The sequence below is a fragment of the Equus przewalskii genome, chromosome 9 (genome assembly GCF_037783145.1).
Source record: "Equus przewalskii isolate Varuska chromosome 9, EquPr2, whole genome shotgun sequence".
NCBI lineage: Eukaryota > Metazoa > Chordata > Mammalia > Perissodactyla > Equidae > Equus > Equus przewalskii.
The window spans coordinates 31036636-31060901 of NC_091839.1; the positions used below are offsets into that span (position 1 = coordinate 31036636).

Here is a 24266-nt window from a genome sequence, read left to right on the forward strand (position 1 = left end):
TGACAAACCCACAGCCAACATCATACTCACTGGGCAAAAACTGAAAGCCATCTCCCCAAGAACATGAATCAGACAATGATGCCCTCTATCACCACTCTTATTCAACATAGTACTGGACCTTTTGGCCAGAGCAATTAGGCAAGAGAAAGGAATAAAAGGAATTCAAACAGGGAGGGAAGAAGTGAAACTCTCGCTGTTTGCAGACACCATGATCTTATGTATAGAAAACTCCAAAGAATCCATCGGAAAACTTTTAGAAATAATCAACAGCTACAGTAAAGTTGCAAGGTATAAAATCAACTTACATAAATCAGCAGCATTTGTATACTCTAATAATGAACTAACAGAAAAAGAACTCAAGAAAACGATATCATTCACAATCACAACAAAAATATTAAAATACCTTGGGGTGAATTTAACTGAGGAAGTGCAAGACCTATATAACAAAAACTACAAGGCTTTCCTGAAAGAAATTGATGATGACATAGAGAGATGGAAAGACATTCCATGCACGAGGATTGGAAGAATATACATAGTTAAAATGTCCATACTACCTAAAGCAATCTACAGAATCAATGCAATCCCAATCAGAATCCCAATGACATTCTTTACAGAAATAGAACTAAGAATCCTAAAATTCATATGGGGCAAGAAAAGACCCCGAATTGCTAAAGCAATCCTGAGAAAAATGAACAAAGCTGGAGGCATCACAATCCGTGGTTTCAAAACATACTACAAAGCTACAATAATCAAAACAGCATGGTACTGGTACAAAAACAGGTGCACAGATCAATGGAACAGATTCGAAAGCCCAGCAGTAAAAACCACACATCTATGGACAGCTAATCTTCAACAAAGGAGTTGAGGACATACAATGGAGAAAAGAAAGTCTTTTCAACAAATGGTGCTGGGAAAACTGGAAAGACACATGTAAAAGAATGAATATTGACCAATTTTTTTTCACGATTCACAAAAATAAACTCAAAATGGATCAAAGACCTGAAGGTAAGACCTGAAACCATAAGTCTTCTAGAAGAAAATGTAGGCAGTACACTCTTTGACATGAGTCTTAAAAGGATCTTTTCAGACACCACGTCTTCTCAGATGAGGGAAACAATAGAAAGAATAAACAAATGGAACTTCATCAGACTAAAGAGCTTCTTCAAGGCAAGGGAAAACAGGATTGAAACAAAAAACAACCCACTAATTGGGAAAAAATATTTGCAAGTCATATATCTGACAAAAGGTTAATCTCCACAATGTGTAAAGAACTCACACAACTCAACAACAATAAATCAAACAACTCGATCAAAAAATGGGCAGGAGACATGAACAGACATTTCTCCAAAGAAGATATATGGATGGCCAATAGGCACATGAAAGATGTTCATCATCACTGATTACCAGGGAAATGCAAATCAAAATTACACTAAGATATCACTTTACACCCATTAGAATAGCAAAAATAACCAAACAAAAAGTAACAAATGTTGGAGAAGTTGTGGAGATAAAGGAACCCTCATACACTGTTGGTGGGAATGCAAACTGGTACAGCCACTATGGAAAACACTATGGAAATTTCTCAAAAAATTAAAAATAGAAATATTATATGACCCAGATATCCCACTACTGGGTATCTATCCAAAGAACTTGAAGTCAGCAATTCCAAAAGTCGCATGCACCCCTATGTCCATTGCAACATTACTTACAATAGCTAAGATGTGGAAGCAACCTAAGTGCCGATCAACTGATGATTGGATAAAGAAGATATGGTATATATATACGATGGTATACTTCTCAGCCATAAAAAAGAATAAAATCGTCCCATTCGCAACAACATGGATGGAGCTTGAGGGAATTATGTTAAGTGAAATAGGTCAGATAAAGAAAGACAATCTCTGTATGACTCCACTCATATGAGGAAGTTAAACATACAGACAAAGAGAACAGATTAGTGGCTACCAGGGGAAAGGGGGGTCGGGGGTGGGCACAAAGGGTGAAGGGGTGCACATACAACAGGATGGACAGACAATAATGTACAACTGAAATTTCACAAGATTGTAAACTATCATAACCTCAATAAAAATTAACTTAAAAAAAAGAAAATATTCTCTCTACAGCTACTGAGGTCTCAGGTCAGCTTAAAGAGACTTCTGAGAAGTGGAAGATACCCTCAATTTCAACATCTTTCATAGTAAAATTATAAATATTGGGTCCCATCCGGTGGTGCAGTGGTTAAGTTCACACATTCCGCTTCAGCTTCCCAGGATTCCTCTCTTCAAATCCTGGGTGTGGACCTATGCACCGCTTGTCAAGCCAAGCTGTGGTAGACGTCCCACATATAAAGTAGAAGAAGATGTGCACAGATATTAGCTCAGGGCCAATCTTCCCCAGCAAAAAGAGGAGGATTGGCAGTGGATGTTAACTCAGGGATAATCTTCCTCAAAATAAAATGTGTAAATATTTCACTGCAATAATTTTGTCTCTATATTCTGATTTAAAATTACCTTTCCTCAACAACCTTTTAGAAGACAAAACTTATCAAGTAACTTTTCTTTATTTATGATTATCTCAACTGTTTTGTTAAATTTGGATTCCGTAAAACCATAGGTCTTCTGAATTTCACTCCATTTCAGAACAAAATATAAATTTATCCCACTCAATGTGAAGCTCCTTTAAAATATTCTTTCCAGAAGTGAAAATATCCAAAGCACAATTATAATATTTCAAAATTAAATAGTGTATATATTTTGAGCTCCCACTGTTTAATTTATTCAATTCCCATTTTTTAGAGATACATTTAAACATCTTATTTACAAGCTTTCTTTCCATGACTGCAATTTGCCGAAAACTTGAAAAGCTAAAGTTGTTTAGACATTTTAATTGTTGATTAAAGGTTTTTCAAGTAATATTAGAACAATGAGCAGACAAAATTTTTAAATATTCAAAACATAGAAGACACTAGTATTGAGTTTTATAACATTCACAACACAGTTCTTCACACTCAATCATTTTTGAAAGTTGGATTTGTGTCAGGTAGCAGAGATAAATTGTTTGAAATGTTCTTCTGCTGAGTCAACAAATTACAGTTATTCTAAGCATGCACAAAATACTTGAGATCAAAAATAAGTAGAATTAATTGAGTAAGAGTGATTTGATCTGAATTAAAAAACAAAATTCCACGAGTAATATGTAAAACAACTTTTAAAGCTTCATTCTTCAAATTGTTGTAAAATACTGACTTTTAAAATAAATTCTAATTTTTTAAGTGGATTGGGGTCTTCTGGTTATCATATGATAAGAGATATTACTATGGTTCCTCTACTGAATACTATTTATCAATTTACTTTGAAATAAAAAAAATTACATGTACTCACTACTTCTAAAAGTTTGTATTAAAACATTAAAAAAGATTTAAAAATTACTTGGTTTTCTTTTTTTGGCTGCTTTATCCTAGTTTGTATTAGACAATCTTGTGAATAACAAGGAAACATACATCAAATTATTACAAATGAAATTATATTTAATGGTCACCAAAGCATTAAGATTTTGAGGAGTCAAGATTCCAAAGCAAAATGAAGTGTAGGAATGATCCTGACCTTTAGACATATTATTTCTCTGGAGACATTTGTCAAATTTTAAACAATTTCAATCTAAAGGTTGAAAACCATCTGTTGAATAAATCTTGTAGCAGAGGATTTAAGTGGCAATGAAGCTAAAAAGAAATCAGAGGTCAGGAGGTGAGAAGATGAGCCATTTTATTGGGATAAGAAACAAACTTCATAGTTGGGTCAGACATAGAGGGAGAGGCCTTATAAACACTCTGCGTTTTCATTGGGAACAGATGGGGCTAAGTAGAAATAGACTTGCCATTACAAAATCTGAAGACCTGCTTCAGAATAGCTCAAACTCAAAATGGATTATGTGAAATGCCCCAACCCTAACAACCTTCCCAAAAGAAAAGAAAATTCTCTGTAGCCAAACAGAACATCATCTATAGTCTCAAAATAGTCCTATAAATTTTCAAACACTATCTCTAGCATTCAATTAAAAATTATTCAGCATGTAAGAAACAGGGCCAAAGGTATAAACATTAAAGAAAATAGAGAATACAAAATTATATCAAAGGAGATACAGATATTAGTGTTATCAAACATGGAATTTAAATTAATATTCTCAAGAAATTGGAATCAAGGTAGAGAATTTCAGCAGAAAATATGAATTTAGGAGTTCTAAAAAGAGAATCAAATAAAAGCTGGAGAACCAAAAACCACAATAACTGACATTAAAAACTCAATAGTTAAGTTTAACAGCAGACTAACATTTTAAGAAATGATTAATGAAGTGGAAATAGGTCAGTAGAAAATATGGAAACCTATAGTGAAAACAAAGAAAAAGGATGTAAAATATAGAAAAGAGTATAAGAAATATAGCAGGCATACTTACAAGGTCTAGCATACATGTTAGGATCCAGGATAGAAAATGAGGACAAGGCGGAAGCAATGGCTCAGAGAGGACAGCTGAGAGTTTTCACAGTTGAGCAAAGTATGAAGCTACAAATTCAAGAAGTTCTACAAACACCCAATAGAGTAAACGTAAAGGAAACTAAACCTAGGCACATAGTATCAAATCTGCTGAAAAAAAAAACACAAAATAAAATCATAAAAGTAGCAAGAAGGGCTGGCCCTGTGGCAGTGGTTAAGTTCAGCACACTCTGCTTCAACGGCCCAGGTGTGCAGTTTGGATCCCGGGTGCCGACTTCTACCACTGTGTCAGCCATGCTGTGGCGGTCACCCACATATAAAAACTAGAGCAAGACTGACACAGATGTTAGCTCAGGGCTAATGTTCTTCAAGAAAAAAAAAATGTAGCAAGAAAAATACAAAGAGACACATTTCCTACAAAGAAGTGAATATAAAAAAGATTATTGAATTCTCATCTAAAATAGTGAGAGCAAGAAAACAATAAGATCACATTTTCAAAATAATGAATGCAAATAACTACCATTCTAGAATTCCATACCAGTAAAATATCCTTCAGAGATGAAGGACAGTTAAAGACATTTTCAGACAAAGTGAAAATAAGTACTTTGTCAACAGCAGATCTGCACTCAGATAAATTTTACGAAAAGGATATCTTTAAGCGGAAGAAAAATGATCACAGAATATGTAGGGAGACTAAGCAATGATGATTAATGTAGATAAAGAAATTGAAATATTGTATAATTTTAAAAATAATGTTTCATGGAGTTTGTAAAATATATAGGATTAAAATATGTTAGAAGTTGGGGGCTGGCCCGGTGGAGCAGCAGTTAAGTTTTCAAGTTCTGCTTCAGTGGCCTGGGATTCTCCAGTTCAGATCCTGGTGCAGATATGGCACCACTTGGCAAGCCAAGGGCCTATCTTCCTCAGCAGAAAGAGGAGGATTGGCAGCAGATGTTAGCTCAGAGCTAATCTTTCTCAAAAAAAAAAAAATGTTATAAGTGGGGCCAGCCCGGTGGCACAGTGGTTAAGTTCATGTGCTCTGCTGCAGTGGCCCAGGATTCATGCATTCAGATCCTGGGCACAGACCTACACACCACTCATTGGGCCACACTGTGGCAGCATCCCACATGCAAAGTAAAGGAAGATTGAGACAGATGTTAGCTCAGTGACAATCTTCCTCAGGCAAAAAGAGGAAGATTGGCAACAGATGTCATCTTAGGGCCAATCTTCCTCAAAAAAAGAAAAGTTACAACTGTCCCACATATGTGAGGAGCACAGCCAGATTTCAAGTGTCTTAAAGTTCTTTCATTGTCCAGCAATTAGTAAAAGTCATCATTTAGTTATAACTCTTATGAATGCACATGCTGTAATCTTTAGAGCACGCAGTTGTAGTAGGAGAATAGTAAAAGAATCTATAGCTAATAAATTAGTATACGGGGAAAATGAAATAATAAAGTACTTGGTTTACCTGAAACACAAGTGTATTAGTGTCCTATTGCTGCTTTAACAAATTATCACAAATTTAACTGCTTCAAGTAATATGAATTTATTACCCTACACTTCTGGAGATGAGGAGTCTCCAATGCACCTCACTAAGCTAAAATCAAGGTGTGAGCAGGCTGAGTTTATTTTGGAGGATCTAGGGGCAAATTCATTTCTTGCCTTTTCCATCTTCTAGAGGCTGCCTGCATTTCTTGTCTCATATCCTCCTTCCGTGTTCAAAGCCAGCAGTCGCTTGTCTAGCCTTTTTCTCACTGTATCACTCTGACTCCACTTCCGTCATAACATCTCCTGTGATTCTCTTGCCTCCTTCTTTCACTTATAAGGATCCCTGAAATTATAATGAGAACACCTGGATAATCTCTCCACCTCAAGATCCTGAATTTACTCCTATCTCTATGTTCCTTTTAGCCATACAAGGTGACAGATACACAGGTCCCAGGGATTAGGCAGATATCTTGTGTGTGTCTGTGTGTGTGGGGGGCATTAATCTGCTTTCCACAACAAGAAAGGGAAAAGTAAGAAAAATGAATCTATAATGATATACAAATAACAATTAGTGAGCTGTAAGTTTAAACCCATATACACTAAAATTACATTAAATGTAATAAAAAGACAAAGATTTTCAAATTGGATTTTTAAAAATTTCAAGCTACTTGAAAGAGACATTCATTAAATATTATACATATACTTATACATATTATACATATACAAAGTAAAAAAAGTCAGACAAAATTCACTTGCAGCAAGATGCGTGAGTGCAGATAGGGAGAGACATTTTAAAATATCCAAAGTCAATCCACCAGCAAGTTATAGCAATTCTAAAAATTTACTCTTAAGTTAAGCTACTTCTTTTTCTGGTCATAATACAATAACTTGCATTAAATAACCCTCTCACTGAAAGACACTATGGAAGCCAGGAAACATTAAGAAAACATAGGTAGAAATCACTAGGGAGTAATCAAGGAAAGATTTGAGGTTCTGTGACATTTGAGCTAGAAGCATACTGATGTAAGCCCAAATTCACCTGTACCTTTTTTAAATAGGGTCGTTGTTTAATTCATGACATGAAGAGTAAAGTCCAATCAAAACAGAATAGTTTTACTGGGATAAGTAGAGACAAGTTGGAGTTGAAATCTGTCAAAATAACTAAGGCTTTAGGGGTAAAATCTTGAAAAGAGAGAGTTCTGTGAAGGGAACTTAAAAGCCATATGCCACTCTCCTCTCAAGGCATTGACTTATTATTAAGTTAGAGTGCACAGAGTAAAATTTCAATCACTCCAGAAAGAAACAGTGACTAGAATATTAAAGAGCCAAGGATATAATTTAGCAGCTACAAAATGCTTGAGAGGCAGACTTTGGAGTACAAACCCTGCTAATGTGGGGTAGGGGGCCTTGGCAAAACCCCTGGGCTTTTTGTTGAGGCTCCAAAAAGACCACACAGTGGGAATGAGAAATTACAGCACAGGAGTAAAAGCAGAGAATATACACTTTCTCTAAAAATTATGAAATCCAACCTTTAAGATAATCAAGTATATATCTGGCACTCTAAAAGCTTTTGACAAGAGAAATCACCATTTTATGAAAGAAGATAACATCTAGGGCTTTTATTTTTTTCTTATTCAAAGTATAGCATTAAATTTAAAAAAATACAAGGCTGTGTAAAACATAGTACCAAGTGAATAAAAATCATAAGGAAAAAAGTGACAAAATAAGAGACCCATGGGTGATGTAGTTATTGTAGTTATCAAAAGAAATTTAAAATAAAATTTTGCTTTTTAAGAATAAAATTCCTTCTTTTGTTGAAAAATACAAGACAAATATTAAACTAGAAGTGATGCTTGGATAAAGAAGTGCAAACCAGGATTTGTAGTCTCCCCATCCCAGAAAGAAGAATGGCTGCCATAAGTGAAGCCTGAATTGGTATCAAGTAGGAACAATGAGAAGTAGAGCCTCGGCTATTTATCTTAGCAAAAGTGCTCTGTGGGGATGAAAAGAAGTCATGCAGTCCCTGAGTAGATCTGACAAATAGGGAAGGATGACATGGTGATCTTGGTAGGTGTGACCCACAAGCCTCCAGTAAGATGATGAAGATACTGAATAGATCTGTGACTAACAGATGAAGTAAAAGAAGAGTGAGGTAGGAAGAAAAAATATGGAAGTAAAGCTTCATAACAAGTCTAGTCAATCAAAATGAGATGAGAGCAAATTTTGAGAATTCATAAAAACAAGTTTAGGAAGCATCATCTCTCACATCAGGTGGGAGTTGAGTCATGGGAGAGAAGGAGAGAGATAAAGCAGAGAGAATCAGATTACTAAATGCTTGAAAATATATTTAATTTATTGTTTCAAGGCTTCTTCAAAAATACTTTACACCCATTTTTCATGTTTCATTCAGGTGCAACAAGCAAGCAAAAAAGAGAAGCTATTCATTTAAGGAGATTCTCAAGTGATAAAAGATAGTTTTCATTATTAAAATCTTATGTAAAAACATTTACAACTAGCATTTTTTCCAAGTTTTCCTTAATACATAAAAATGTAACTGAAAAATGGTTTATCTTTTTTGTTTTTTTTGTTACAGAACAATTTTATTTTGTTACATTTAGGAAAAAGTGTAGTATCTTATCCACTCTAATTACTATGTTTGGCCTGTATCGTCTTGTTGAGGTATGTGGGTGGCTACTGACACAAGGGAGAGAATCACTCTTTGATGTAGTAATTGTTGGTTGGTAAGAATTTTGGATACATTTTTTTTTTACTTTATTCTTAAATTTTCTAAAATTTCTACAATTACTGTGTATTGTTTTTATGATGAGGAAAATAAAAGCAACATGAAACAGTGTATCTTTGCCTCATTCTTTCTTTCCAATTTTTATACAGTTCAGGTTTATTTATTTGAAAAGTGGAAAAGTCTTAAAGATATGTCAATGGTGGAAGATTTATAAACATGTAACACTAAGACTTTTCATATTATTTACTACTTTATGATAACTATTGAGTATAGAGATTAAGTAAGGCAAATACAGCACAATTTAAAAGTCATACAAATTATTTTTTGAGATTAAAAATGAAGGATTTTTTTTTACTTTTTTGTCATTTTTTTTTAAATTGCGGTTACATTGGTTTATAACATTATATAAATTTCAAGTGTACATCATTATATTTCCATTCCTGTGTAGATTACATCATGTTCACCACCCAAACACTAATTAACATCCATCACCACACATATGCCTAATCACCCCTTTCAAGCTCCTCCCTCCCCTCTTCCGCTCTGGTAACCACTAATCCAATCTCTGTCTCTATGTGATCATTTGCTGTTTTTATCTTCTACCTATGAGTGAGATTATACAGTATTTGACTTTCCCTTCTGACTTATTTCATTTAGCATAATACCCTTAAGGTCCATCCATATTGTCACAAATGGCTGGATGTCATGGATTCTTATGACTGAGGGGTATTCCATTGTACATATATATATACCACAGCTTCTTTATCCATTCGTCCCTGGATGGGCACCTAGGTTGCTTCCAAGTCTTGACCATTGTGAATTATGTTGCAGTGAACATAGGGGTGCATGTATCTTTACACATTCGTGTTTTCAAATTCTTTGGATAAATGCTCAGCAGTGGAATACCTGGACCGTATAGTAGATCTATTCTTAATTTTTTGAGGAATATCCATACTGTTTTCCATAGTGGCTGCACCAGTTTGCACTTCCACCAGCAGTGTATGAGAGTTCTCCTCTCTCCGCACCCTGTCCAACACTTATCGTTTCCTGTCTTGTTAATTAATAGCCATTCTGACCTGAGTGAGGTGTTATCTCATTGTAGTTTTGATTTGCGCTTCCCTGATAGTTAATAACATTGAACATCCTTTCAAGTGCCTATTGGCCATCTGTATATCTTCTTTGAAGAAAGGTCTGTTTAGGTCTTTTGCCCATGTTTTAACTGGGTTGTTAGTTTTGTTGCTGTTGAGATATACAAGTTCTTTATAGATTTTGGACATTAACTCCTTATCAGATATACAGTTTGCAAATATCTTCTCCCAATTGTTAGGTTGTCTTTTCATTACGTTGATGGTTTCCTTTGCTGTGCAGAAGATTTTTGGTTTGATGTAGTCCCATGTGTTTAGTGTTTCTATTGTTTCCCCTACCTGGTCAGACATGGTACTTGAAAATATGCTGCTAAGAGTGATGTTGAAGAGCATACTGCCTATGTTTTCTTCTAGAAGTTTCATGGTTTCAGGTCCTACATTCAAGTCTTTCATCCATTTTGAGTTAATTTTTGTGTATGGTGTAAGATAATGGTTTATTTTCATTCTTTTGCATGTGGCTGTCCAGTTTTCCCAATGCCATTTATTGAGGAGAACTTCCTTTCTCCATTGTATGTTCTTGGCTCCCTTGTTGAAAATTATCTGTTGTAGATGTGTGGGTTTATTTTTGGGCTTCAATTCTGTTCCGTTGATGTGTGTGTCTGTTTTTGTGCCAGTACCATGCTGTTTTGGTTATGATAGCTTTGTAGTATTTTGAAACCAGGGAATATGATAACTCCAGTTCTTCTTGCTCAGGGTTCCTTTAGCTATTCGGGGTCTTTTGTTCTTCCATACAAATTTTAGGATTCTTTGTTTTATTTCTGTGAAAAATGTTGTTGGAACTTTGATAGGGATTGCTTTGAACATGTGGATTGCTTTAGGAAGTATGGACATTATAGCTGTGTTAATTATTCCAATCCAAGAGTACAGAATATTTTTCCATTTCATTGTGTCTTCTTCAATTTCTTTCGACAATGTTTTATAGTTTTCAGTGTACAGATCTTTCACCTCTTTGGTTAAGTTTATTCTCAGGCATTTTATTCTTTTTTTGCGGTTGTAAATAGGATTGTGTTCTTAATTTCTCTTTCTGCTACTTCATTGTTAGTGTACAGAAACACAATTGACTTTTTTTTTTTTTGAGGAAGATTAGCCCTGAGCTAGCATCTGCTGCCAATCCTCCTCTTTTTGCTGAGGAAGACTGGCCCTGAGCTAACATCCATGCAGATCTTCCTCTACTTTATATGTGGGACACCTACCACAGCATGGCTTGCCAAGACGTACCATGTCCGCACCCAGGATTCAAACTGGCGAACCCCGGACTACCAAAGTGGAACATGCACACTTAACCTCTGCACCACCAGGCTGGCCCCAAAACACAACTGATTTTTGTATGTTGATTTTGTATCCTGCAACTTTACTGTATTCATTTATTGTTTCTAAAAGGTTTGTGGTGGATTCTTTAGGGTTTTCTATATATAAAATCATGTCATCTGTGACATGTTACAGTTTCATCTGTGACATGTTACAGGTAGTGACAGTTTCCCTTCTTCCTTTCCAATTTGGATCCCTTTTATTTCTTTTTCTTGCTTGATTGCTCTGGCTAGGACTTCCAATACTATGTTGAATAAGAGTGGTGACAGTGAGCATCCTCATCTGGTTCTTGTTCCTAGAGGAATAGCTTTTCATTTTTCTCTGTTGAGAATTATATTAGTTGTGGGTTTGTCATGTGTGGCCTATATTATATTGAGATACTTTCCTTCCATACCCGTTTTGTTTAGAGTGTTTATCATAAATGGATGTTATATCTTGTCAAATGCTGTCTCTGAATCTATTGAGATGATCATCTGAGTTTTATTCTTCATTTTGTTAATGTGGTGTATCACATTGATTGATTTGAGGATGTGAAACCATCCCTGCATCCATGGAATAAATCCCACTTGATCATGGTGTGTGATCATTTTAATGTAATGTTGTATTCATGTTGCTAGTATTTTGTTGAAGATTTTTGCATCAAGGTTCATCAGCGATATTGGCCTGTAATTTTTTTGTGTGTGTTTTCCTTGTCTGGTTTTGGCGCCAGGGTAATGTTGACTTCGTAGAATGAGTTAGGAAGCTCCCCCTCCTCTTTAATTTTTTGGAAGAGTTTGAGGAGGATAGCTATTAAATCTTCTTTGAATGTTTGGTAGAATTCATCAAGGAAGCCATCTGGTCCTACAACTCTTATTTGTTGGGAGGTTTTGATTACTGTTTTTATCTCCCTACTGGTGTTTGATCTATTCAAATTCTCTACTTCTTGATTCAGTTTTGAAAGGTTGTATGATTCTAAGAATGTATCCATTTCCTCTAGATTATGCAATTTGTTGGCATATAGTTTTTCATTGTATTCTCTTATAACCTTTTGCACTTCTGAGGTGTGCATTGTAATTTCTTCTCTTTCATTTCTGATTTTATTTATTTGACCTTTCTCTCTTTTTTCTGGGTGAGTTTAGCTAAAAGTTTGTCAGTTTTGCTTACCTTTCAAAGAACCAGCTCTTGGTTTCATTGATTTTTTTCTATTTTTCTTATAGTCTCTATATCATGTATTTCTGCTCTGATTTTTATTATTTTCCTCCTTCTACTGATTTTGGGCTTTGTTTGTTCTTGTTTTTCCAGGTACTTTAGATGCACTGTTAGCTTGTTTATTGGAGATTTTTCTCGGTTGTTGAGGTGGGCCTGTATTGTTATATGGTTTCCTCTTAGAACCAGTTGTGCTGTATCCCATACATTTTGGCATGTCCTATTTTCATTTTCATTTGTTTCCAGGTATTTTTTGATTTCTCCTTTGAGTTCTCCATTCACCCAATCATTGCTCAGTAGCATTTTGTTTAATCTCTACACAACTGCAGCTTTTCTGATTTTCTTCCTATAGTTGATTTCTAGTTTCATACGTCTGTGGTCAGAAAAGATGCTCAGTTTTATTTCAATCTTCTTAAATTTATTGAGACTTGTTTTGTGGCCTAATATGTGATGGGCCATTTTCACGGAGTATCTTCTTCTATCCCTTCACCTTCAGCTTGTGAGTGTCTTTAGGTCTGAAGTGTGAGTCTTGTATGCAGCATATATATGGGTTTTGTTTTTTAATCCAATCAGTCACCTTACCCATTTTGATTGGAGCATTTAGTCCATTGACATTTAAAGTAGCTATTGATAAGTATGTACTTATTGCCATTTTGTTACTTTTTTCTGGATGTTTTAGTAGTTCTTTTCTGTCCCTTTCTTCTTCTCTTTCCTTGTGGTTTCATGATTTTCTTTAGCCTTTATGTTTGGGTTCTATTCTCTTAATTTTTTATGTATTTATTATAGGTTTCTGTTTTGTGATTGCCATGAGGTTCATATATAATAACCTACATCTGTAGCAGTCTATATTTGTTTGATGGTCTCTTTAGCTTGACCTCTTTCTAAAAGCTCTACTCTTTTATTCCCCTCCTCCAACATTTTATGTTTTTGATATCATATCTAACCTCTTTTGTGTGTGTGTGTGTGCATATTCATTACCCTCTTATTGAAATAGGCAATTTTGGTACTTTTGTCTTTCGACCTCCAAATTATCTTCATAGGTGGTTCATCTTCTTGCCTTTACTGTATTTTTGCCTTTACCAGTGATTTTAGTGCCTTTTTTTTTTTTTTGATAATTTTCTTATTCCTGTTTGTGGTATTCTCTTTCCCACTTAAATAAGTCCCTTTAGTGTTTCCTGAAAAACTGATTTCTTGGTGATAAACTCCTTTAATTTTTGCTTGTGTGGGAAACTCTTTATCTATCCTCCCATTCTGAATGATAAACTTCCAGGTAGAGTATTCTTGGCTGTATGTTTTTTCATTCAGCACTTTAAATATATCGTGCTACTCCCCTCTGGCCTATAAGAGTTCTGTTGAGAAGTCAGCTGATAGCCTTATGGGGTTTCCTTTGTATGTTATTTGTTGCCTTTCTGTTGCAACTTTTAGGATTCTCTCTTTATCTTTAATTTTTGACATTTTAATTATGATGTATCTTGATGTAGGCCTCTTTGGGTTTATTTCATTTGGTGCTGTCTGTGCTTCTTATACCTGGATGTCTGTTTCCAACCTTAGGTCAGGAAAGTTTCCAGGTCTTATTTCTTCAAATAGATTATCTGCCCCTTTGTCTCTCTCTTCTCCTTCTGGGACACTTATAATACAAATGTTAGTGCACTTGACATTGTCCTAGAGTTCCCATAGACTATTCTCATTCTTTTAAAATTCTTTTTTCTTTTATCTTCTCAGCTTGGGTGATTTCCTCTAGACTTTCATCCAGCTGGCTGACCCGTTCTTCTGCACCATCTACTCTGCTATTAAGTCCCTCTAGTGAATTTTTCATTTCCAATATTGTACTCTTCATTTCTGATTGATTCTTTGTTGATATTTTCCAATTCTTTGTTGATATTCTGAGTTCAGCCATTCTTCTCTCAAGATCAGTGAGCATCCTTACAACTTTTTGTTTGAACTCTTTGTCAGGTACATTGTTTATTTCTGTTTCATTTAGTTCTTTTTCTTGGGTTTTGTCCTGTTCCCTTACTTGGATTGTATTCCATTTCTTCCTCATTTTACTTCTTTCTCTGTTCTAATATCTATGTGTTAGGTGGGTCAGCTACATCTTCTGGTCTTGGAGAGGTGACCTTATGTAAAAGATGCCTTATGAGGTCCAGCTGTATGCTTCCCACTTGTCACTAGTTCCAAACCAGGAGTGACCCCTGTGTAGGTTATTTGTGTCCTTCTGTTGTGGCAGGGTTGCTCTTGCTGCAGGTAACCACAGAAGTTAGGCCATCCCCCTAGCTGGCTAGTCATAATTCTCAGCTGTGTGTGGCTGCTATGGACCCTTCAGTCACTTTATCAAGCATGGGGATCCCCAGCTCTTGTGGCTGCAGAGTATAGTAGCACATTCCTCTTGCAGTTTTTCTGTTAAGTGAGTAGGCCCCCAGCATGGCTGGTTGTAGCTCAGGGGCTAAAAATTACTGTGGGCCTCTAGCCTGCAAGGCTGTTGTCAGCTCTGTCAGGATTGCAGCTGAGTGGAGCTGGCCCCAGGCACGGGAGCATCCAATTTGTTCAGGCTTGGAAGTTTGGGCCAATCTCCTATGTGGTTGAAGAAGCACAGAGCTTATGCAGCTGAAAAGTCCCACCGCCCACAGGGCCACACACATTGTCAACACAATCCTGCCCTGTGCATGTGTCCTGACCCCCTGTAGCTGACCCAGTCACACCACTGCAGTGGCACCACACTCTGACAATGCCCCACATGCTCCATCTACTCCTCTTCACACCCTGCCCCACAGAGGCAGACCTACTTACCGAGCTGCAGAGGATCCAGGCACCCAGCCTATGCAGGCCCACAAGTTTCCTGAGGGCTTGCTGTTTGGTGGGGCCAGTCCCTAGGGCAGGCTGCCTGCCCTGGCTGAGCTGGATTAAATCGGTGCTCTAATGGGTGGGTCAGACCCTAGGCTAAAAGGCCAGGGGGAGAACTCTAGTGGTGTCTGCCAGTGTCTGTGTCAACATGTCTATACTAGGTCACAATAATGGCTGCTGCCAATGCCTCAGTCCCTGGAGAGGTCTTACCTTTCACCAAGATGCACCCAGAGCTTATCTGGTGAGTATTTTCATCAAAAAACTGTGCACCTTTCTGGTGATTTTAGATTGCTTTCCAAAATGAGTGAATTTGTGCATGCACCCTTTAAGAGTCATCTTTTCCCCCCCCCCATATGTCCAATAGCTTTTCTGGGGGTATCCCCCATTGCTGTTAGCAGCCAGGAAAGCCAGATATTATGAGACTTATCTTAATTTTGCTGAGTCCAAAGGATGCTTATAGCAGTAATGCTCCCCCACTCAGGTCCCCTCCTCCTCCAGGGAAGTCTGTGTACCTTAGTATTGCTCTCCGCTGGCCATGATGCACTGTAGCTTGTGAAGGTGGCTTTTCTTCTTTCCAGGAATGAATTTCTACCTCTTCCACTTCAGTCAGGACTGTCCCTTGTTGTGGTGGTTCTTTTGTCCAGTTTTCAGTTCTTTCTCAGGGGTAATTGTTTCCAAAGTAGTTGTAAATTGGTTGTGACTGTGGGAGGAGGTGAGTTCAGAGTCCACCTGCATTGCCGTCTTGAACCTCTCCTGTCTTATTGTTCAAATAAAGGTTTTAATCCATCTGTAAATGTGATATACCCAGAAGACATACCTCTCTTTGGGAAGGCCATATTCTTCAATGCACTCAGCAGCTTTAGGTGGCATGAGGCCAAGGAAGCAGGACATCTGCCAGCCAGATTATCTGAACCAACTCCAGTTGGCAGAGGCAGCTGTTCCTCACACTCTAAAAAGGGAACTCAGTAGTTTCTTCTTGAATTAAATCATTCTTCAAGAAATGCTAATATGTCAGCTAAAAAGTCTATAGAATATTTCCTGAAACATGGGATATTTGCTATTTTCTGAAAAAAAAAAAGTGCGCAAATTTTAAGCATACAGTCCAATAAATAGTTGTAGTGAATATATATGTATTGTTAACTTTTGTGATAAAATTCAATAAAACTTTATTCGTGGAAGAAACTTTTAAGATTTTCATTTGTTCTGATATCTAGTTACTTTCAGGGGGTCCCTGAGTCCATTGAGATCCCAAGATGGGGGCAGGAACCTAAAGTTCAAGTGACTGTAGGGAACTGAGGGGCTGGAGCGGGAAAGGAAATTTCTGACAGGGGTGGATGGAGGGATGAGGGAGGTAAAGATTTGAAGGGTAATGTATTCAAGTATTCAAGGGAACTAAAGGGAAGATTGAAGATAGTAAAAGGAAGAAGGAGGAATGGAGGCGATGGGAAGGGAGGGGTCTTAGATGAGTCAGTTTGGGGAGAGCTTAAGTTTCTTAAATAAGCCAGTGAAGTTCCAAATTATCCTTAGTAACATCATGCCAACAAGAAAGGAAGTGGACAGTTAGTGTAACAGTGGTAAGCATGTGGTCCAGGGGTTTGAGAAGGAAAGCTTCAGTTCACTGAGAAGCTTCCATGTTTTTAACTAACCGTATCTCACAAACAAAGTAGCTGGGGACTCTAACCCAGGCTTTGTGTCTTACAAACAGAGAGGCCTCATAAGAGAACCAGGAATTTTCTGCTCAGGCCTCAGCAAGTAACTCCCCACTCAAAAAGAGCAAGGAAGGCTTTCATCAAGGAAGATTCCTGCTCAAATAGTTACCTTTTAACCAAAGAAGCATGGGACTCTAACTTGGCCTCAGAGAGAGTAGTCAGAATCTTAAGAATCAGCATCTGTCCTTATCCTGCTTCAGTGGACTATCATCCAGAGCCCTAGATTAGATCAGAAGCTGAATTCACCAATGGATCCCTGATCGACCAGTCAGGAGTGAAGACAAAGGCTTGAAAGGTGCACACTGGGATCCTGCATGAGAAGTCCAGGAGCCCAGTGATGAATCTGACTCTGTCCAAGTTATGGGCACCATACTGTTCAAGAAAAGTTTATTCTGACACATGTTAAAATGATAAGGAAGACTTTATTCAGGACTATTGCAATAGGGGTATTGCAATAGAGGAGAAAGATCTGGTTCACCTCCAAATACAAGTGCAAGGGGGATTTATAGCCAAGTAACAGGAAGAGGGAGTAAAATGGATGGAAAATTACTAAGGTAGGGAGATTCTTCCTAAACTGACCTAAAAGAATTCTTGCTAAAAGCAGGCCAAGGACTTAGGTATCAAAGGTGGGGGATAAAGAACCTGATCAGATAGCAAGGGGGGGATGATTCTTGCTAACCTGACTTAGCAGGTTTCTTTGCTAAAACTGGGCTAGCCAGGCTGGAGATAGGACAGAGGTCAAGGTCAAGGTCTAGTCAAGTGAAGACGTCATTTCAGAAGAACATAACTAAAGTTTGTTCAAGGAAAGAGTCTTTGTCAAACTCAGTAAATGGTGAATAGATGGATGGATGGTTGAACGGAGGGATAGATGCATTGACGGATGAATTAACGGATGAATAAAACAAAGAGTTCTAGAAAAAATAGTCAATAACTTCTTTAGCCTGTTGGGGAGAAAAAAAAGGAAAACCTTAAGTATTCAAAGCTGATTTGTTGGCATAAAATGTCCATATTTCATTTACCAAAAATAATTATTAAGCCAGACAAACATGAAATGTCACCTACACATTTTCTGTCATGAAAAAGCTCCTGTCACAGTCCCGTGAAACACTACAATTAGAGAAGATTCACCTCTGAGCACAATGAAATTAGAGATTGCACTACTGGGAACATAAAAAGGTATATTTATTGAATTTCATTATCACAGAAAAATTCAGAAATAATCAATAATAACTACCCATTAGTTATAATGTGTTATTCAGGATTTCACAGTGTAACTACATCTAATCTGAGGTGTTACTTCAAGCCCAGTAAAATAGCTTTGACTCATTTCCCTGGTTTGGATTTCTTGCTTCTCCACAGCCTCATTTTGCTCCCAATTTTTTTAAAAAAAGTGAAAGAAAGAAAGAAAAGGAAAGGAAGAAAGGAAAGAAAGGAAGAAAGAAATTCTTTCAAAAGTCACACGACATCCAGACATCTTTCAAAAGTCAGTAAAGTTCATTTCCATCTGCAGCCTTTGACTTTCTCTGGCAGTCATAATATGGTAACATAATTATTTTAATGACCTGCTGGAAGCAGCTGATTAGAGTTGCCATTATAATTATTTGTTTCCATAGTCGCCTCTTTTAGCTCATTCATGAAAATTGATTTCTTTTAACAGCCACTTATTATCTGTTTAAAACTACCATTTTTTACCCAGCCAATCTGTTCTTCTGCAGCTTCCAGGTTCTCCAGTGTGATGCTATTGCATACAGAGCATTCTGGAAGAGCTCAGCCTGGTGGCGGCAGCATGATTCACCAGTAGAAATCCTCCTGCAGTTTACTCTCAGCTTCTGCTTTCTCACATGTCTGAAGGTGAATTTGATGAGGAAACATCCTAATCTTGGAAGTGTATGTTCAAAAACCTTTTAGAAATGACATGTTCCTACCTCCAGTGTCCTTAGCACTGCATTTGCCATTTAAGAAAAAGATAATCTTTCATCTAACAGCTCAAAAAGCACTTACGTGAAGACCTTTGTGGAGAAAAGACAGCTTATTTACAGTTCTATTCCTAACAAAGAAAACTGGAGACGTATACTGTTAAACTTCAAAATTAAGAAAAAATAATTTTCTACCTACAGAATTATCCGAAAGAGTGTAAAGAAAGTAAATGTAAAGAGACAAGAAGAAAAAAGTTAGACCTGATGAAGATGCAGCATATTTGCATGCAAGAATGATGCGTTGGTGGAGGGAATCTGGAGTCGATAAGGCTCCTGAAGATCCTGGATCACTTCCTTAACTAGATGATAGGAGGTCAGCGATTAATTTGGCTGTGGAATTATTAACCAATCCCTAGTATTTTCATTCATTTTATGAATCCTTTCACAGAAATTGAAGACACACAGACATAAATCTGGCACTAGGTATTAAGTAACAAGGTTTTGAGACACTTTAAAAATTTACTTGTAGATCTTCTGTATTCAATCCAGGACTTTTAATGATTATTTTTGCAAATATGACACAGTTATTTAAAAAATCAATAACTAAATTGCAGCACTTATTCATAAATACTAAATGCATTCATCTACCCACTCAATAATTCAACAGACTGAGCTCCTCTTTGTTTCTAGGACTGTGACAGGGTGCCACACTTGAGGCAAAGCCATATCATTCTGAGGAGCATGACAAATCTGGAAACAACTAAATTCAATATGAACAGTACTGCAATAATGGAAAATGTGCTGTAGACATACATAAAATGGACCCAAAATAGTTTTAATTGTGATGTTTATTTTCAACAGAATATGCATTTTGGTAACTCCATAGTTTCATTGCAATTTTATTTCAGTGATTCAAGAACTATTTATTGAACATCTAAAAATTTAGCAGAGAATCTGACAAGGCAGACACACTTTCTGCCCTAAAGAAGTTTCCATTCTGGTGGTGATAAACTGGCAATGAACATAAACATAAATAAGATAATTCAGGTTGTAAAAAGTGCTAAATTTTTAAAAAGAAAATAGAGTTTTGGAACAGAGACTGAGAAGGGATGGAGGGTACTCTAGGATGCATAGGGAAGGCCCAGTGGAGGGACTGCGCATTGAACTAAGAGCTGGAAGATGAGAAGCCAGCCTTTATAAATATCTTGGCATAGAAAGAAGGCAGGCAGAGGAAAACAGCGAGAACAAAGGCCATGAAGCGGGAGCGAGTTTGGCTCATGTAACAGTGTCTATAGTGTGTGTCTAATCTAATCTAACAGCTACTGGCTAATCTGAGTGGAGCCACTATTAGAAAAATGCTGCTAACAAGATGATGAAAACTAGACAAGAAACTTTCAGAGGTGTTTCTGTCCCCAAGCTGCCACTGCTCAGAAACTTCAGGAAATTGAAGTTTCTTTGGTGGCAAGATGGGAGAAGCTGCTCTTTAATGGGAACCCCTAGTTGTCCCATAATTCTCATTATCTTCAATTCATTTTGTATATTTTATGTAAAATAAACTACATTTTGAAGCGATATTTGTAATTTTATTAATTCCCTAAGGCAGCTTGTCTGAGGAACAGCAAGAAGGGCAGTAGGCTGCAATGTCTGTCAGCCTTCAAATGTGTGGATTGCATGGTGTGTCCAAAGGAGGAAAAAAAAAATGCAACCTCAAGAGAAAAGCAAGAAGTGTCGATAGAATATGGCAATTGCTGATGTTACAATCTCTAATTTAGGTCCTGAATCCTGGTCAAAATTTGAATGAGGGGATAAGAGTTGTTAACTCCATGAACTCCTGAGGGAAAACCGGCTCCAAGAACTCTGGTAGCAGGCCTGCTGCATGGCCCTGTTGGCAAAGATTGCCTGAGGGCTGCAACACGTGTGGCTAGGTTCCTTCATGGCTATTAGAAGGGACTCCCAAAGTTTTTATTAAAACTTTAGTGAGAGAGAGGGAGCAGAGGAGAGGGAAGGCCCTGGGGACTCACAGGATCCCAGGGGTTGAGTGAACCAGTGGCCCAGGTTGTGACAGAGATACGGAATTCAATCTTTCCTAATTTTCACATTGGAATTTATTCAGTAATAGATAGTGGGTACTGTTTAAATAAATGGGGTTTGGGACTATGTAAGGAAACAATTATAGATGGAAATACTCTATGTACAATTGTCTAGCTCATGACCATGTAACTCTGCCCCACTCTCTGCCCCGTGCCCTCATCCTCAATAAAATAAGACAATAAAAATGCATATCTAATTTACATCTAACTAATATAATTAGACATCCATCAATGGTGCTCTTAGAAGAGGGAAGAGAAGTATTAAATGTTGTTCTGGTACACACTGAACAAAACAAAACACAATAAATGCTACACATCACAGTTAATTGCCCTGATCTACACTATTCACACTTCAAAGTAAGAGGTATATAGACAAAATGCTAATGTTTCAACCCAAAGGTTAGCTACAAATTTAATAATTACGCACAAAAATAATCCAATGCAACATGCCATTTAATGCCCTTTGGTAATCTGCCATTCATTGATTGAAAGAGATACCTGTGTCAGCAATTTCTAAATTTGATTTAACATTTTGCTTACTGCATTTTAAGTTTTTCCTGTACAAAAAATAAATAAATGCAAAATATCAATGCATGCTTTTACTTGTAAAAAATAGTTCAGAAATATTTCATTAATTTTACTTTTGATCAATGGAATTTATTAACCAATGACTTCAATCCTTTCATAGAAAAACATACACTTGTACAGCTAGGCTATTAAAAACTTTAGAAAATTGTTTTGAGATATAAAGTTTCAGAATATTCTTGAAAGAAGAAACATTTGAGTTAATTATTCATATTTCATAATATGCATAATGGAGAAAAATAAAATTTATATTTTATGCAAGATTACCTAAGAATTTTTTTAAAAGGTAAGACAATAAAATTAAAGATGAAAACATGAGGGAATATAAGCCATATCCAAAACATAGATATTGGACATGGCTCACGAATCTGAAGAGTATCATTATAAAACAAGAATCTAAATCTTTTTGAGAAGCAACTAGAAGTCAGAACCAAGTCTATGGAATAATAGAAACAGAGAAAATTATCATGAAAAAATCTGAGGTGTCTATTAGAAAAAGAAATCTATGTGAAATGACAAAGCCAAAGAAATTTTCACATAAAAGATCAGGTCCTGTTCCACAGGACTGAGAACAATTCCTTTCACACAACAGACACTCGATAAATTTCCACATGTGAAGGGAAAGATGACAGCTGTAATACACAATCAAAATTTATGATAGCACAGGAGGTTTTAAATGCTGCTACTTCAAATTTTTAATAGTAATTTTTCAATAAATTATAATTTACTTGTCTAAAGTTGACAATCATGTCATTAAACCCTCAAATTTCTAGTTTTGGAAAATAATTTTTCCTAAGAAGCGGTGCAGTATTTTTGTTTACATAATTTATCAGGCCTGTGGACACACAAAGTGTAAAGTGCACTGAAAATGCATATTTAAAAATTTATTAACTGAATCTGCTTGCTTCTGGGATTCCTACTTCATAACATGCCTTTGAAGAGCAGGTATTTCCCAAATGGAAATATAACGTTTCAAGTGCTTAATCCTGTTGGTTACAGTCCTGCACCGTCACAGACACACACTAACCGATAGTCACTGACTGCAGTGTTTTCCCCAATGCAGCCACAACACAGCTGTTACTAAAGTGCTCATCCTGGCTAAAAACCTGCTGAAAAACGTTTTAATATTATTCACAATTTTCTTCTGTAAATATCATTAGGTAATTTATTTTTCCAATTTGGAAGATAACTGACTGTTGGTCAGAAAAAAAAATGTGTACAGAATTTATGAACCTACATAAATTTTACACTATTTCAAACCCAGATGATATAAACTTCATAGTAACCTCAAATTCAACAGCATTAGAGTTTAAAGATCATGATTACAAAGAAATATATTATCAAAATTCAGTTAACAATCTACACTTTCTGCAAAATATCATCATCCTTGTTAAAATGCAATGTTTTGATGAAGAATTGCTACCTATTTACCTTTTCCAGCCAGTTATTTTACTTTTAAATCACCGTTCTGAATCACAGCTAAGAAATCACACAAGGACATGGTGACAGCGCTGTGGTAGCTTTGCTGCTTTCTGTGCCTGATGGGAAAGATGAGGAGCTAGTGAGGCCAAGGTCTCACCACAAATAAAGTCCAGGAGAAAAGAATAGAAAGTGCGTTTGTGGGGCCGACCCTGTGGCGCAGCGGTTAACCGCGCACGTTCCACTTCTTGGAAGCCTGGCCAGTTCGAATCCCAGGTACGGACATGGCAGCACATGGCACGCCATGCTGTGGTAGGCGTCCCACATATAAAGTAGAGGAAGATGGGCACAGATGGTAGCTCAGGGCCAGTCTTCCTCAGGAAAAAAGAGGAGGACTGGCAGTAGTTAGCTCAGGGCTAATCTTCCTCAAAAAAAAAAAAGAAAGAAAAGAAAAGAAAATGCGTTTGTATTATTGCTCATGAAGGTCAAGCTGCCATTAATTATTGTCATAAATCTATGACACAGATAAAATATATTCTTAGGTCATGTTACATGGAAAATAGTTTGATTTTCTCTCAGCAGCACAACATTTTTTAAAAAATCCAATAAAACTAGCCTTAAAAGTAAGCTTTAGTTATAAGTACCTAGAGTTAAAGAGAAATTTATATTTAAGAAAAATAAATGTGGCTTTACTTTCGGCTACATCCAAAAATTATATGCTTTTTAAGTGGGCATGTGAAAGAAATTCAGTACTATAACCTGGGACAAATTACATATATTCTTTTTCTGGTATTTGTAATCACTTTCTGCATTTCACAATTTAAAAAAGTAAGAGCCTTTTGCAAACGGTGTCTTCAGTGTTTCTTGTTCAGGTTTATCTGTCCACTCATTGGTACCTCACAAACAACAACCAACACTGTGGCCTTAATGAGCAGAGCCGCATGCCTAAGTGCATTTCCTATTTGAACTCCTGGAACTTGAAGGGCATGGCAGACATTCTCAATAGTCCAAATAAATCTTCACATCTGCCCTTTGACATGTCAAAAGCAACTGTTTTCCAAAAAATTATTTATATTAAATTGAGTACAGTGGATGCAATATATCCAAAAGTGTGTATCATTTTTAAGTTAACAGATATCCTATAATACATAAATGTGTGTATAACCTAAGATAAATATCCATATTATCACTCAAGTGATTCTTTATTGATAGCCATTGTGCTTGGCCTACTGGCTTGATGGAGTGTCTGCAGTGATAAAAAACATATTTCTTATATTCCTTTCAATTTAAAAGAACTAAAATTACAACTATGAGAGAGGATGTTTCCTTTCCATTATCTAATATTTATTGAGAATT

The 24266-nt window shown here is 36.6% G+C and overlaps 1 long non-coding RNA gene across 2 annotated transcripts in view; it reads right to left on the reverse strand.

Annotated features, from left to right (window-relative positions):
• The window catches only part of LOC139073610 (uncharacterized), a 53062-nt gene extending 29885 nt beyond the window's left edge, over window positions 1-23177 (reverse strand). The window contains exon 1 of one of the 2 annotated variants that reach the window (XR_011522521.1): window positions 22923-23142. This is a non-coding gene — a long non-coding RNA (uncharacterized lncRNA). Of the gene's footprint in view, window positions 1-22922 lie in introns of both variants that reach the window. The other variant, XR_011522522.1, reaches the window with a different exon arrangement.
• Window positions 23178-24266: the final 1089 nt, after the last annotated feature.